General features: G+C 40.4%; 1 non-coding gene across 1 annotated transcript; it reads right to left on the bottom strand.

Annotated features, from left to right (window-relative positions):
• Positions 1-4,845: 4,845 nt before the first annotated feature.
• LOC141634545 (small nucleolar RNA R71) lies at positions 4,846-4,952 on the bottom strand. Its single transcript, XR_012539273.1, has one exon. It is a non-coding gene; the product is annotated as a small nucleolar RNA R71 (small nucleolar RNA).
• Positions 4,953-17,528: the final 12,576 nt, after the last annotated feature.

Genomic DNA, 17,528 nt, shown 5'->3' with positions numbered 1-17,528 from the left:
TTTAAATTCTATATTTGACGAATCTAGTGCACGCGACTAGTTGAATGTTTAGGATTTGACCGACCCAATAAAGATCAAAATATAGGGAACGGAGATAGCCTACCTAATTAAGACGACTAGATTAACGAGATCGGAAGATAAGTTAGTTTAGCCTTTTAAGTCACTTTTCTAGACGAAAGTTAGTTTTAGTGATATTAGGGACCTGTAGCGAGATCGAAAGATGCTACTTGTGAGAGTGGACCGAGAGGACCTCTTATTTTCCCGTGTCACGTGTTTGATTTAGACCTACCTAGTATGCTGCCGCCGAAGCTATAGTGAACCGACCATCTTAGCACCCTTTTAATTCTTTATTTCATCTACTATTTAGTTTGTTTTACTTTTATTGCCTTAGCTATAGATCACTCAAATCAATCAACCCCCACATACTGTTACCTTAGACTGAAATTAGACAACTAATAATTACATCTGCCTCTCTGTGGTTCGACCCTGTTACCACTAGCTTCTGTTAGTTTTAATAGGTTTTATAAATATTATTTTCGGTACTCACAACGACGGGTATCAAATTTTGGCGCCGTTGCCGGGGAGACAATTGTTCTAATTTTTAGTTGTTTTATTTTAGTCTGCTTCTTAGGTTAAGGGACATTTGTTCCTTAAACTATTCTCATATTCTTTTTGTAGTTTCCTCTTATGCGCAGGTCACAGGGTGGTGAATTAGTACCGTTCAATCCTGAGATTGAGAAGACTTTGCGCGAGTTGAGACGATCATCTAGGATATTTCCGACAGAGGAAGAGCTGAGTACTCTGTCTAGTTACTACGAGAACGAGCTATTCGAGGAGGACCCACCTTCATCACCTATTTCTACTTCATCAGCTGAGACCGTCACTTCTCCAGATTTTCTAGAGATGGCTGAAGAAGCAACTATAGCAAGTCACTCTGAGCCGACAGCTGCAAATCTATACAAGGGGTTCGAATTATCGGGAGCTGATCGGAAATTCGAACCGAAGCCTTCTTATATCAACTTGGTTGAGAGAAACCAATTCGGGGGAGCTGCAAATGAAGATGCAGCCAAGCATATGGAGATATTTATTGATTATTGCTGCTCTATACCCCCGCCGACCGGTGTGACCCAGGACCAGGTGAAGGAGACAATGTTTATATTCTCACTCCAGGATGCTGCAAGGGAGTGGTATAGAGACCTGGACCGAGCTGCTAATGGGATCACCGACTGGAATTCGTTGGCCTTGGCATTCTACAAGAAATATTTCTCTGCCTCAAAGACGAATTCTATTAAAGCTCAGATCACGAGCTTTAAACAGGGTCCTGATGAGAACTTTCATGAGGCATGGGTCCGTTTCAAGAAGCTGGTACGCACCATTCCGCATTATGGGTTTGAGAAGTGGAGCCTATGCAATCAGTTCTACAATGGGCTCTATGACAATCAGAGGGCTATCCTGGATGCGGCAGCTAGTGGCCGATTCCAGGAGAATATGGGAGAAACTAAGGGGTGGAAGATCATTGATGACTTGGCCTCCCATAAAGCTGAGTATGGAAATTCCAGGGGAAATCAAAGGAGAGCTACTGAATCTACCATGTGAATGCTGTTTCAGACGGTCCTTTTGTCTGCAAAAGATGTGGAGCTGAGGGACAAGTTTCAGACAACTGTCCTAATCCCTTTGAGTCCTGTGATGCCTTTCAACATTATAGGCAGACAAACACTTACTATGAGCCGAGTGTCCATCCGAATCTGAGGTGGAGCAGCCAAAATGTCTTGAATCCGACTCAACCTCCACAGCAGCAGAATTATGTGCCCCCTCATAAGCAACAACAGTTCCAAAAGCCTCCATATGTCCTCACAAAGAACAAAGAATCCCAAAATTCTGAGTTTGCCGAACTGAAGAACTTGTTGCTGAAGGAGTCCTAAGCTAGAGAGGCCGGGATGAAGATGTTAGAGAGCCAAATTGGCCGATTGGCTAGCAAGAATACAACTCGAGCTCCGGGACATTTACCGACTCAAACTGATCAAAAGGAGACCTTAAATGCAATTACCTTGAGGAGTGGGTCTACCTTTGATGGGCCCATTATGGTTGAGGACGTCACTGAAAAGGATGAGGCGGAACCAAGCAAGAAGAACGCTGTGACGAACAAAAACAAGAAAAAGACGATCAGCAGGTATGTCAGTCGATCGACTGACATACCCAGTCGATCAACTGGTCCGCGATAACAGAAGCTCTTTTTATAGAAGTCGGGTCGATCGATCGACCAACCTGGTCGATCGATCGACAGTCTTCTTGATAGTGATTCTTTTCGTCCTCCGATGCCCGATAACTTGAGGGATCACTTGTTTTGGGGTACTACTGCCCCGAAAATATTAAGGCCAGACCCGACTGCTGATGTGACCATAATTGGCGCATATTTAGCCCCCGAATTACCCTTGTTTCCATGCTTTTTAGTGCTTATTTGGGTCATTTCTTATCTTTAGTTCTTTGTTTTGCATATTCTTTGAGATTTTGATCCCTTGGTAGGAAAGGAGTAAGAATCTTGCATTTTCATGGCAAATCAAGACTAAATTGATCAAATTCAATGACCAAGCATCAAGGAGAGACAAGATTAGAAGGCCTTTGTACATATCATAGTAGAAGAGCAATGTTGAGAAAGGATCCTTAAGTCCCCAAGGAAATCCCCAAGGAATTTATGAAGAAAAGGGAAGAAAAAGAAGAAGTTTCGCCGATCGACAATCCGAGCGGATTGTCGCAATCCGCCGTCCCGCCTATCCACAATCCGAGCGTCCCACTGAATCCGCTCGGATTCCCCTCAAGCAATCCGCCCGGATTCCCAGAATCCGCTCGGATTCCATCGCCCAAATCCGGCCGTCCCGACCCTAATCCGCCCGGATTCCTTCACAGCGCGGGTTGTCTTCTTCAAGCTACGAAAAGAGAAGCCCTTCTCTCCAAAAATACCGGCTTCTCCTTGCTCTACTTAAAATGTGTAATTACTAGTTTAGCCCTTAGTTAACCCTAATGCATCCTCCCTAATTTTCACTATAAATACCCCATTAGTCTAATTAGAGGAGCATGTTCTTCTTATCAATAATTAGTGTAGTTAATATCAATCAAATCTCTCTTCAATATTGTAATCAAGTATTAATCAAGTTTTAATCCAAGTTTTAGTTCTTTAATCTCTCTTTTGTTCATCCTTTATTTTGGGTAATTGAAGATTATTTGGGTTATTATTGGGAGATTGACAACCTCTCAATCTAGCATTCAAGTACTTCTATTATTCTTGCTTTATTATTGGAATCATTAGTAGGTATAATCTCTTAATCCCTTTTTAATTATTGTTAATTACTTTCATTTATTCATCATGTTTCATATTGTTGGTATGATTGACAACCTTGCTAGCATGATCAACATGATAATGAGTGAGTAGTCTCTTAGCTAGGGTTAATGGGTGATTAGGGGAAACCAACATGGGGAATGATTCATGCTTAAATTAATATGCTTTCATATCTTATTTGCTTGCTTGTTTTGATCTCAACTCATGCACATGTTATATTTGATGAAATGCTAAGCCTATGAATCCTTGCATTTACTATCATCTCCTATCTTTTCAATGAGACTTGTAAGACATAACCCAACTCGAGTCTCATTAGACCATGCATGTTGTTGAGTAGGGAAGATTAAGTCGACTTGTAGGTGTTGTACAATCTAATCGATTCGGCCCGGGACCCAAACTTTCCTAGGATTGTAAGATATAACCCAACTCAATCCATCACAACAATAATTGCTTGCTTATAATTTGAGAACATGTTTGTATGATCATATCCCATGATTCCCCTATGATCCCATGACACCCTAGTGCCTTTAATCAATTGTTTACACCCCTTTAATTCATCTTGCTTGTTTATTTTTATTGTTATTCTAGTTTAGTAACCTTCTACATCAACCCAATTTGTGACACCCCCTTAGACACCACTAGTTACAATAGAAATCTCATTTCAACTCCCGTCCCTTGGGATCCGACCTTTACTTGCCTCTTTACTAATTGTAGAGTTGCTTGTTAAGCTATAAATTGTGTTTTGATTCGACCGTGACCAACGACCACATCTATTTATTTGTGAATACAAAACGGACCGATCAAAAATGGCGCCGTTGCCGGGGACGGTGTTTGTTTGATTTAGATTTCCTTTTTGTTATTAGTTGTGTCTTTCTTCGCCTTGAGGAAATAAAAATCCTCAAGGTTTGCTCTAATTGTTTTTGAGTTGTTTGATATTTTGCATGTCTAGAAGGTTACAAAGTGATTTGTTACCTTTTGACCGTGAAATCGAAAGAACCTTGACGAACAATAGGAGACTTGTTAGGAGGAATTTGAGAGGTGTTGGTGAAGTTGTTCAACCCACTAGTGAGTTTGTCAATCCTTTCGCAATAGAAGAAGAAGAAAACCCATTACACAATACCCTACAAAATCCACCTACAATGCCAAAATTCTCGTCACACTCCGTACCCACCGAGGAGAATCTACCAAATGGTACTCCTACACCGCAACATCTCACCGGAAATTTTATTGCCAAGTCCGCCTTCATCCAACTAGTTGAGAGGAGCCAATTCGGGGGAATGCCTAGTGAGGACCCTCATTCTCATATGGAAACCTTTTGCGATTATTGTGATGCTATCTCTCAAACGGGCGTGACTCAAGACCAAATTAGATGGGTCTTATTTCCTTTTTCCTTAATCGGCACCGCAAAGCAATGGTTGAAGGGCCTTGATAAGGCCACCCTTGGAATAGATTCTTGGAAGAAGTTGGCTCTAGCTTTCTACAAAAAATTCTACCCACCGGAAAAGACCAACATGCTAAGAGCTCAAATTACGGGTTTTAAGCAAAGGGATGAAGAGTCTTTGTATGAAGCTTGGGAGCGGTTCAAGGGAATTTGTCGCTCATGTCCTCACCATGGACTTAGCGAATGGTTTTTGGTGCAACAATTTTGGAATGGTTTATATGAAGATTCTAGGAACATTCTCAATATGGGATCAAATGGAATGTTCACCGAAGTTGATGACAATCAAACATGGAACAAGATTGAGGAAATGGCGGTCCATAATTCACAATATAGTAGACCTCGCAAGGATACTAGAGGAGGAAAGCATGAAGTGGACTCCGTTACTCAATTGGGTGCTCAACTTAGTGCTCACATTGACACAATCAACTTGAAGTTTGAACAAGCTATGGCTAGACTTGAGGAAAACTCAAAATCATCGAAGCATCATGTCAATGCCATGACGGCATCCTCATCAATCCCAAGTGGGATATGTGAGAATTGTGGAACTTTGGGTCATGACCCAAGTGAGTGTAGGGGAACAACCGAACAAGTTAATGCTTTCCAAGCTTACAAAAGTGGTACCCCTTATTCAAATTTTTACAATGAAAACACCAAGTTCCATCCAAATCTCTCATACAAAAGCCAAAATGTTCAAAACCCTCAAACAACATACACTACACCACCCATGAGAAACCAAAATCAAAGACCCTTTTACAATCAAAACCAAGGTTACCAAAATCAAAATCCATACAATCACCAAAATGACCAAGGCTTTGATGTCCAAAAAGCGGTCCTCCAAATGCAAAAGAATCAACAAGAATTTTTCACCCAAATGCAAAAAGATAGCCAAGCAAAAGAAACCACCATTAACAACATTCTAGCTCACACCAAGATGTTGGAAACACAATTGACTCAACTAGCATCTTCAAGCTCACAAAGACAAAAGGGGCAATTACCACCTCAAAGTAATCCCCCTAGACATGAAACGGTTAGTGCCATTCACTTGAGAAGTGGTACAAGGTATGAAGCACCGAAGAAGCAAGTTGAGGATGAAGTTGTGGAAGCTAGTGAAAAGGAAGAAATTGTGCAAAACTCCAAAGATGGAGAATCATCAAAAGAAGAAAGTTCAAAGATAAATGAAGACAAGGCCAAAGAGAAGGAGCCCATTGTGATTAGACTTCCTTTTCCAAGTCGTCAAGCCAAGCCCAAATTTGATGATCAACTTGGAAAGTTCATGGAGATTGTGAAGAATTTAGAAGTCTCAATTCCTTTCACGTAATTAATCAACCACGTTCCGGCCTATGAAAAGTACATGAAATATATCCTCACAAAGAAGAAGTCGATCCGGAAACTTGAGACTATCGCCTTCACTAAGGTGAGTAGTGAAATACTTCAAGGGAGTTCACCTCCAAAGTTAAAGGATCCGGGAAGCTTCTCAATACCGTGTACCATTGGCGACACGACGATCAACAAAGCCTTATGTGATCTAGGGGCTAGTGTGAGTGTCATGCCGTACTCGGTAAGTAAAAGGTTGGGAATGGGAGAGCTTAAATGCACCAACATCACACTTCAAATGGCCAATAGATCGACGAAGACACCATTAGGGATATGGGAAGATGTCCCCGTGCGAATTGGGAAGTTTTTTATCCCGGTGGACTTTGTCATTGTTGATATGGAGGAAGATTCCAACATTCCAATCATCCTAGGAAGACCTTTCTACACACCGCCGGTGCGGTGATTGATGTGAAACATGGAGAGCTCACTCTAGAAGTGGGAGATGAAAGCATAACTTTTAATCTTGACAAGACCATGAGAGCTCCTCGTTTGCATGAGCCATGTTTCATGATTGATCACTATAGCCGAAAAGATGAAAGGAAGAAATCGGAACTCCAATGGAGGAAGAAAATTGAAGAAACTCCATTCAAAGAGCAAGTGAATTGTGACAAGGAGAGCTTGCAAAGCTCATCAAAATCAACCAAGGAAGAAGAGGATGGCCTCATTGGCCAAGAGAAGAAATTGGGAGAGTTGTCTCCATCTAAGCAAGAGATTTTCAATGATCAACTCAATGAAGTTTGTGGTCTTTGGGACGACGAGTTTGAAGGGATTTTTAATCCCTACATTGGGCATGCCATCGATCATGATCAACAACAAGGGCCACGGTCTATTGAGGACCTCTACCATAATAATGAACAAGCTTTTGATTACTTTTTCAAGGTGTTGAGCAACATCAACAACACCTTGAACATGCCCCCTTGACATCTCATCAAGAATGAGAGTTTGGTGGAGTCCTCCCTAAACCACCACTTGTAAATATTTCTAACTCCCTAACTTACATTTCAATTCTTGTATTGCATTTTTGTCATTTTTGGATTTTTATTTACTTTGATCAAAATAATTGTCATGTAAGAGAGAAGTAAGGGAGGGACTAACGATTTCAATTGATGTGTAGTGCTTTACCTTAGTGTGGGGATGACAATTGCCTAGGCTATCCATGCCTTAGTAATGCCCCCACAATGAAGAACACAAGCCTTGAAAGAAAGAATGGAAGAATGAAAAAGGGAAATGCATTGTGCACGAATGGAATGAATCCGGGTACAAAGGACCAGAATCCGAGCGGATTCCCAGAAATCCGCCCGTCTTATGCAATCCGAGCGTCCTACACAAAAGACGCCCGTCTTGAACTGAACTGAAATTTGAAATTTTCCTGACTGTTAAAGAATCCGAGCGTATTCCTAAAAATCCGCCCGTCTTGAAGAATCCGGCCGTCTTGTAAAAAAGACGCCCGTCTTTGCAGCTGAGGAAAACAAGCAAAAATCTCTGGACTGAAATCCGTCCGTCTTTGAAGAAATCCGCCCGTCCCGTGTTCACCAAATCCGAGCGGATTGTACCAAATCCGCCCGTCTTTAGGCGAGCTTTTGCAAAGATTGAAGAAGCAGAATCCGCACGGATTGTGCCTAATCCGCACGGATTGCCCTCAGCAGATTTTGAAAATTTCGGCCTCTTTATAACCCCTCCCACCTTCATTCATTCATTCATTCATTCATAAACACTACCCACAACATCAAAACCCTCATCCTCTCCATCATAAAAACAAAAACCCTCAACAAAATTCAACAAAAACAAATCAAACCACCCTTCCAACAACAAATTAATCACTCCATCTTCAACAAAAATCAAAACCAAGAACAAAATCTTCAACCTTTGAGTCGATTTTTGTTTTCATAAAGGCAAAGCCTTTCACCTTCAAATCGATTTGGGCATCCTACATATTGAAGATTTTTCATTCTTTTCTTGGTTGAGCTCATCAATGGCAAGGACTAAGGGTGCAACAAAGGCAACCAAGGCACCAAAGGCTAAGGCACTCTCACAAAGGCAAAAGGCTCTTCAAACAAAGAAAGCTTTGGCTATGGTGGTGGCAACACCAAACTTAGAAGTGCAACAACAACAACAACCTTCTATGGGACCATCAACATCCTCTACTCCGGTAATTAATCAACTTTTGCATTATCCGGAGGTAACTTTTATTTCCGATACCCATAGAAATACCTTTGTCAAGTTTGCTATGAAATCTATTCAATCCACCAAATTCATATGTAAAGATGCCTTGGAAAAATTGGGTGTTCTTGAACAAACAAAAGCCTTTTTCAAAGCCATGGGGTTGGAGAAATTGTTTGAAACAAAGGAATTGACATACCCCTCCATTGTCTTGGAATTTTTAAGTTCTTTGAAAGTCACCAAAGTTGAGAATAGGGAAAATATCGAGTTTTGTCTAGCTAATGTTAGTAGACGCATTACCTTTAAGGAATTGGGTGAAATTTTGGGTCTTAGTGATGAGGAAAGTTATTTCAAGAGTTATGGAAAGTATGACCCCGAACCTCTTTGGGAGGCAATCTCCGGGAAGAAATTTGAGGATTTTCATGCATGTCGTGCTCTTTTGGTCCATCATCCGGGCATAAGAGTATGGCACAAGGTTGTGGGAAATACCATAATTGCTAGGAAAGACACAAATCATTTCACAAGACTCGATTTTATTCTCCTTGAATCGGCTTTGAATATCGGAAGAATTCACACCAAGCCTTACAATTCCTTGAGGCCATTGGTTGATAGATGGCTTAATGTTGATAATGGGAAGAAGGGCACGACCGTTATTGTCAATGGCGGGCTAGTCACGGTCCTAGCTAAGCACTTTGATCCTAATTTCAATAAGGATAAGAAGTACAAAGCAAAGAAAGGTGGCCATCTTATTGATATGCACATTATGATTAACAAGTTCAAGTGGGTTGCCCATAACCCCCTTGACACTAAATATGGATGGCTAACTAGTGAAGCTAGATCGTTCACCTTGCCCTCGAAGATTTGTCGCCTAAGCGTCCACCGGACCAATTATCTACTTCCCCTTTTCGAAGAAGCCGAGTATATCATTCAACAACAAAAGGGTGATCTTGAAACCCCCTCCTCTTCCATTATCATACCACCTTACCCCTTTGAGTATGAAGAGTTCAAGCCGGAAGGAATTGAAATTGGGAAAGACTATGTGACTCTTCTCATGCAAGCAATGCACAAGCAAGCCCATGAAGATCGGAAAAATGCGTATTTGGCTCAATATCCGCCCCTCCTACATCTAGCTAGGCAAGGACTCCTTGATCCATCTTGTCCTTTGCCTAGTTGGGCGGATAGAGAAGTCTTATTTCCGGGTGCATCTAGGGACGTGGTGGGAGATAATGAGGTTGTTGGAAATGATGAAGAAGTTGATGATAATATTGAGGAAGAAGCAATGGAAGGAGAAAGAGATGGTGAAGATGATGATGAGCAAGATGAGGAAGAAAGTGAAGAAGCAAATGACAAGGAAAGTGGCAATGTGACCACTTCTCATGAGGGAAGTGGTGATGATGATAGCATGATGGAAGACTAGCAAGCCTTGGAGACTCCTACACTCCCATGGTTTGTCTATATCTCTTTGTATTTTATTTCATTTTGATCATTGTTGGTTTAGTTCTAGCAACATCAAAGGACTCACACCTCGGTACCATTGAGGTGTTCTTATTGTTCCCATTTGTAAAATCCAAAATGACAAACTAGTTTCATGCATAGCATAGTGTGTGCATGAACTATACCCATCCTTGGACATTAGCAATAGTGTCTCACTCGGTTTGGGGAAGTTAATGCATACACAACGGGAGGTAATCTAAATTATCCTCTCCGTCATAACAAAAACCATGCATCATGTAGTGTAGCTTAGTATAGAATTGCATTTAGTATAGAAATCATGCATCATCTTTGCATAATTTCCATCATTTTGGCCATTGAGGACAATGCCCATATTAGTGTGGGGATGGGAATTATAACATTTAACTCTTATTCAAAAACCCATAAAAATTGAAAAATTTCAAAAATCATAAAAATTGAAAAAAATTGAAAACCCCAAAACAAGTTCATTTCCTTTGTATATATTGTCTTGTATATATTGTGTTTGTTTTATCCTTGTTCACATTGATTGACTACGCCACATCCGAGACATGAGGATATTGAAGACCGCATGGTATGATCTTTCCAATCTCCTTTTTCCTCTTTATGTTAATGACTATGTGGCTTTATTTTGATTAATGCGGTATAACAATGTGAACTTAGGACTTGCACTTAGATTATATGTCATATTAGTTGGTAGAATCATATGCATTAGGATGTTTATATGTTAGTTTCATCATGGCATGTAGTTGCATGTTAGAAAAATTTTGCGAAACCATCTACTTGGGAAACTTGACAAGTGTATATAGGCCCTAGTAGATGCTTTTTCTTCTTAAAACTTTGCTTGTTAGAATACTTGTAAAACACCCTAGGATGTGTCATGCTAGTATCCTTTGACCCATGGATTAAGGCCAAGTCAAGAGTACCTTGTGGTGTGATAACTCCTTGGCTACCGTTTATTCCAAGGTGACCCTTGAAACCATGCATCCATCCATCATCCATGTTCTACCATATTTTTGTCATCAAAGGGAATGGGCACAAAAAGAAATCAATTTGAGTTCAATGAAATGAAAAGTGAAAGAAAGTTTGCAAAAATGCATCAAAAGAAAAGAGGAGCAAAAATAGACTCCTAAGCTTCAAATACAAGGCACCCTCGTTACTAATTGGGGTGACTTTGAAAATGTTCAAAAAGAAATGCAAAAAAGTTGTCAAGTATTGAAATGCCAAAAATAAAAAAGAAATGGCAAAGAAAGTGTTCTCAAATGTTATATGCCACAAGAAATTGGGGGGGAAAAACAAAAACAAAAGCAAACTCCCAAAAATGAAACTCAAATACTATCGATCCCTTTATCCATTGTATCCATTTTTGTGCATGGTAGAGAGGGGACGACCCTTCTTCTTGTTTAGGCAAGAGGGGGAATTCCGCGATCCTCCAGTGTTTCTAACGCCATAGGAAGTCTACTCTTGACAAAAGCATTTAACGATTGAGGACAAAGGTACCCTAGCTTGACACATTTTGGAGGTGATTTATTGGTATCCTTCTAGGCTTAGTAGTTTGAAGAAATTGCATCTATGAAGGATTGTGTACCCTTGAATTGCTTCCCTTGCAGATAATTTCCGCCACTTGATGAGGGAGTGGCTATTCTTTTTGTAGATGCATCCATTATATGTTTTTGTGTGCTTAATGATTGGATGTGTCGCCATTTTGGCAAGACCCACCTTGCCTTGCAAGAAGGCATCCTACCTCATGGTTGTCTTGTTGTGAGTTGAAGGGGCGGAGTGAGACCCGCTAATTGTCTCATATCGGCTATATTATTAGGATAGGTTAGTATTGGTCCTAGTCTTTGTCACCTCTTTACTCGGGACGAGCAAAGGTTCGGTTTGGGGATATTTGATGTGACCATAATTGGCGCATATTTAGCCCCCGAATTACCCTTGTTTCCATGCTTTTTAGTGCTTATTTGGGTCATTTCTTATCTTTAGTTCTTTGTTTTGCATATTCTTTGAGATTTTGATCCCTTGGTAGGAAAGGAGTAAGAATCTTGCATTTTCATGGCAAATCAAGACTAAATTGATCAAATTCAATGACCAAGCATCAAGGAGAGACAAGATTAGAAGGCCTTTGTACATATCATAGTAGAAGAGCAATGTTTAGAAAGGATCCTTAAGTCCCCAAGGAAATCCCCAAGGAATTTATGAAGAAAAGGGAAGAAAAAGAAGAAGTATCACGCCGATCGACAATCCGAGCGGATTGTCGCAATCCGCCCGTCCCGCCTATCCACAATCCGAGCGTCCCGGCTGGAATCCGCTCGGATTCCCCAAACAATCCGCCCGGATTCCCAGAATCCGCTCGGATTCCATCTCCCAAATCCCGGCCGTCCCGACCCTAATCCGCCCGGATTCCTTCACAGCGCGGGTTGTCTTCTTCAAGCTACGAAAAGAGAAGCCCTTCTCTCCAAAAATACCGGCTTCTCCTTGCTCTACTTAAAAAGTGTAATTACTAGTTTAGCCCTTAGTTAACCCTAATGCATCCTCCTTAATTTTCACTATAAATACCCCATTAGTCTAATTAGAGGAGCATGTTCTTCTTATCAATAATTAGTGTAGTTAATATCAATCAAATCTCTCTTCAATATTGTAATCAAGTATTAATCAAGTTTTAATCCAAGTTTTAGTTCTTTAATCTCTCTTTTGTTCATCCTTTATTTTGGGTAATTGAAGATTATTTGGGTTATTATTGGGAGATTGACAACCTCTCAATCTAGCATTCAAGTACTTCTATTATTCTTGCTTTATTATTGGAATCATTAGTAGGTATAATCTCTTAATCCCTTTTTAATTATTGTTAATTACTTTCATTTATTCATCATGTTTCATATTGTTGGTATGATTGACAACCTTGCTAGCATGATCAACATGATAATGAGTGAGTAGTCTCTTAGCTAGGGTTAATGGGTGATTAGGGGAAACCAACATGGGGAATGATTCATGCTTAAATTAATATGCTTTCATATCTTATTTGCTTGCTTGTTTTGATCTCAACTCATGCACATGTTATATTTGATGAAATGCTAAGCCTATGAATCCTTGCATTTACTATCATCTCCTATCTTTTCAATGAGACTTGTAAGACATAACCCAACTCGAGTCTCATTAGACCATGCATGTTGTTGAGTAGGGAAGATTAAGTCGACTTGTAGGTGTTGTACAATCTAATCGATTCGGCTCCGGGACCCAAACTTTCCTAGGATTGTAAGATATAACCCAACTCAATCCATCACAACAATAATTGCTTGCTTATAATTTGAGAACATGTTTGTATGATCATATCCCATGATTCCCCTATGATCCCATGACACCCTAGTGCCTTTAATCAATTGTTTACACCCCTTTAATTCATCTTGCTTGTTTATTTTCATTGTTATTCTAGTTTAGTAACCTTCTACATCAACCCAATTTGTGACACCCCCTTAGACACCACTAGTTACAATAGAAATCTCATTTCAACTCCCGTCCCTTGGGATCCGACCTTTACTTGCCTCTTTACTAATTGTAGAGTTGCTTGTTAAGCTATAAATTGTGTTTTGATTCGACCGTGACCAACGACCACATCTATTTATTTGTGAATACAAAACGGACCGATCTACTGCTGATGGGTCCATTCCGGTTCCAAAGTACGTCCCTTTTTCGATTAATGGTTCACATTTGAGGCAGTCTGAAGAAGGGTCAAGCTACAACAAGGAGAAGGTGGTTGATTTTCAGCCTAAATCCACCGATGCCGGCATGAGAGATTTAGAGGAGAGGGCTAAGTTGCTACTTTCAGCCTCCTATCCGGAGAGATTAGTGCCGACAAAGGAACAGGTATCATTTAATAAGTTTGAAAATGTTGTCCATAGCTTAAATGTACAAGTTCCTTTTCTTGAATTAGTAAATCAAGTGCCTGCTTATATGAAATTCATGAAGTAACTCTTATCTAAAAAGAAGTCACTTGAAATTGTGCTCACTGTCGCACTCACTGAGGAGTCATGCTCTTATTTGACCCATACTGTACCCCTTAAGCTAGAAGACCCAGGTAGTTTTTCAGTCCCATGTAATATTGGCACCTTTCATATTGAGAAAGCCTTATGTGACCTAGGAGCCAGTATTAGTGTGATGCCTTTGAGTCTTGCTAGGAAGTTAAGGTTGAATAGGTTTGCAGTCACCAACATGACAGTACAGATGGCTGATCGCTCTGCGGTCCAGGCAATAGGAGTCTTAGAGGACATTCCCGTGCAAATAGGGAAGTTCTTCTTCCCTGTTGACTTCGTGGTACTAGATATGCCCGAACATGCCCACATTCCTATATTTCTAGGTAGACCATTCCTGTACACTGCTGGTGCAGTTATTGATGTTGGTTCGGGTACTTTGACCTTTAAGGTAGGGAAGCACTCCATTGTCTTTGCCCAGACAGCTAGGAAGAAAGACCCCATGTGGCCCGTCACTTGTAATACGGTTTCTGAAAAGAAATCTTATTTTATACTTCCTGATATGCCTATCTCTGTCCCTACTCCTGTTGTGACACCTCCGCCCCCAGACTGGGAGCAAAGTGGAGGAAGATTCTTCTGTTTTAGATATTGCAGGAGCTGGTTTGGGGAAGGAAGAGCCGCATGTCGCTCCAGCTGTGAAGGAGCCAATAGTTCAAAGAGGCGGACTAGGATGCCTTAGCTATGGTACAGATGAGGAGCCCGAAGATGAGCCAGTCAAAGCAACGGAGTCTAATCTGGATTCCGACGAGTCCGAAGAGGTCATTGAATGGGAAGATGTCCGACATGCTGATCCGTTAAGTTCTGCGGATACTGGAGCTGAGAAGAGTGCAGCTGAGAAGATGAGCACTATTGAGGCTACCTCTTGTAGCCAGAAGCCGACCAAGTGGGCCATTCCGTGGCCATTCTTGATCAACTATTAGTTGATTAAGACTGTTTCAAAAAATTATACACTTTATTGCCTTCATTGAACTTTTTATTGTTTTGTGTGCGCGAGACTTCGCATTTTAAGTTTGCTTAGGATTTTTAGTACTTTATACCGTTACTTTGGGTTTTGCGCAATTTTTGGCGCGGTATTATGTGCGTTTGCAGGTTTATAGACCATATTATCTCAAGTTCTCGAGCTAATTCGAAGAAATCAGAAAATTACAAAGAGTATTTCAGTCGATCGACCGCCTACCCGGTCGTCGATCGGCGAGGTGCGACTTCCGGGAGCTTACATTTCTGTTCATTCGATCGATCGATCGCCTATTATGGTCGATCGACCGTTGTCGCTGTTGTACCTGTTCACGACCTTTCCCCTGCTGTGTTTGGTCATTTTGCGGAATTGAGGTAGTCTTTCCTCCTCTTTATTTTCCGACATAATTGCGTTTTCTTCAATTTCTTCATCTTATGCACGTAATTACCGCTCCCACATTGCTTTCTCGGTTTTATGCGTGGTATTGCTGTCTTTTCAGGTACCTATTAGTAGCACTGCTGGCTACTGAAACCTCCTAGCTCACGCTGGTTTGGGGAGGTTTCCTTTTGCTGCGCTTAAAGTCTTGTGAGTTCTTGTCCTTACTTCATATCTTACTTACTTAATTTTCTCGCAAATTCCCGTTTTCCTTTTCTTCATTACATGATTTTGCACAATGGGGACATTATGCGATTTGGTTTGGGGAAGGGTTTTGCGTTGCATTTCATATGTTTTTGCATTCACGTTTACATTTTGTCTTGCATTGTTGTTTAATTTCTCCAATTTTTACAGAAAATTCAAAAAATTAATTAAAAATTTTAACAAAATTAAAAAAAAATGCACGTTTATTTTAGCATATAGGTCGAGTCGGAACGGTAGTATTTCAATGATGACATTGCATTTGCATCTGTTTTATCGCCTAAGCCATGCTAATTGACATGTTATTAGTAGAATCAATTGCATAGTGTACGAGTTTTCATTAATTTATTTGCTGAACTTGAGACTTGACTTAGAAATTTGGCTAACTACATCATTTTCTGAGATTTAGAGCCTATGACAAGTGTCATCTATGACCAGTTTATCTAGGATGTGAGTAGTTACTCCTTATGAGACATGTTTCATTAATTTGCATAAATATGAACTTAATCTGCTTTATACCTGTGTGCATTCGGTCTCTGGTTTGTTGACACATGTGGTAGAGGTCCCCATTTTCTCGTCTTACCCATAAACTCCACACTGCCAAAAATAGCCTTTTTGTCCCGTTTACTACATCCTACATTTAGCCTGCCTTTGTCAAGCTAGTAGTTTAGTTTTTGGGATTGTTACTACGTTTTTAGTGGCATATGCTCATTTTGAGATGAAGTTGGGAAGTTGGAAAAAGGAAAGAAAGAAAGGAACAAAGAAAAAAAAGAAAAAGAAAAATGATTCGAAAAAGAAAAAAGAGAGTGTTGTACTGTTTAATGCAGTCGATCGACTGCTCTACTTGGTCGATCGACCGATGCCTGAGAAGAAAAGAAATCAATTCGCATGATTCAAGTCTTTATTCAAATGGCGATTTTTGCTCCCATGTTTCATTTGTATCTTACGGGGAGTTAGTTGATTTATTACTACGGAGATTGTGAGTTTTCTGCTTGCTATAGCACCGTGTCGATTGAAGTTTGAGCAAGAATTGGATATTGTCATATGGTTTTGTTACGGTACTAGCTTGATCACTTGTACCCCCACATTCCCATAAATGTTTTGCCCTTCTTGCCCATTACCTCACATATCCATATTTACCTCGGCATGTGTCATGGTCATTTGTTCGGTTGGAATGCATATGTACGGTTATAGAGATTACTTTTATATTATATTGCAGGCATGTTCTTATAGGTTGTAGTTAGGTGAGTGTCACTAACAAAATGAATTATTTCTATCTTTCACATATATTCACCTGTATTTATTGAGTGATTTGAGCGACCCGTGAGAGTCCAATTTGATAAGTCTCTATAGTTGACGGTTCAGCAGTTTTTGACGACTACATAACTCGTTTGCATGATTCACATTTCTAATTGATTGTTGGTTTTTGCATTATATTGGTTTAGGCTTTACATGTGCATTTCCCTCTGAGATTGAACTCGTTCCATTAGGTTTTTAGGATCGAGTCTAGTTCTTGCTTGGGGACAACCAAGGGTTTGGTTTGGGGAAGTTTGATGCGTGTCATTTATATAATGTTTTAGACCCTATTTTACACGCATTTCATAGCTCATTTATGTAGTTTAAGGCTACTATTTGCCCCATTTCGTCTACTTTCGTATTTTTATGTAATATTGCAGATTTATGCGGAAATGAGTAGATATTAAGCCAAATCCCTCCCCGAGTATCTTGCATTTCATTTGACGTGAAGTATTTGAGGAACGAGCTTGGTGCGCATTTTGAGGCCCGAAAGACAAATCCACGAGAAATTAGAAGTCATATAGCAGCTACTTTAGTCGATCGACCGCTGCCCATAGTCGATCGACCAACCCACGAGTTCCAGTAGCCACTGTTCAGCGAAGAGCAGTCGATCGACTGCCTTGCATGGTCGATCGACCAAGACGCTCTTTCAGACGTGAATTAAAAGATCGTGAAGTTTGAAGCCCATTGTATTAGGTTTTAGGAAATAAGAACTACGTTGTATTCCTATATAACGTAGCTTTAGTTTCAGCATAAGGTAGTTCCCTTTTTGTCGAGTTTGATTCAAGTTTTAGCATACAGTTCTTTAGGAAATAATTAGGGTTCAGTTTTATTGCT

The sequence above is a fragment of the Silene latifolia genome, chromosome Y (genome assembly GCF_048544455.1).
Source record: "Silene latifolia isolate original U9 population chromosome Y, ASM4854445v1, whole genome shotgun sequence".
Taxonomy (NCBI): Eukaryota; Viridiplantae; Streptophyta; class Magnoliopsida; order Caryophyllales; family Caryophyllaceae; genus Silene; species Silene latifolia.
The sequence above is the reverse complement of the archived record's forward strand: the minus strand, read 5'-3'. Positions and strand labels throughout refer to the sequence as shown.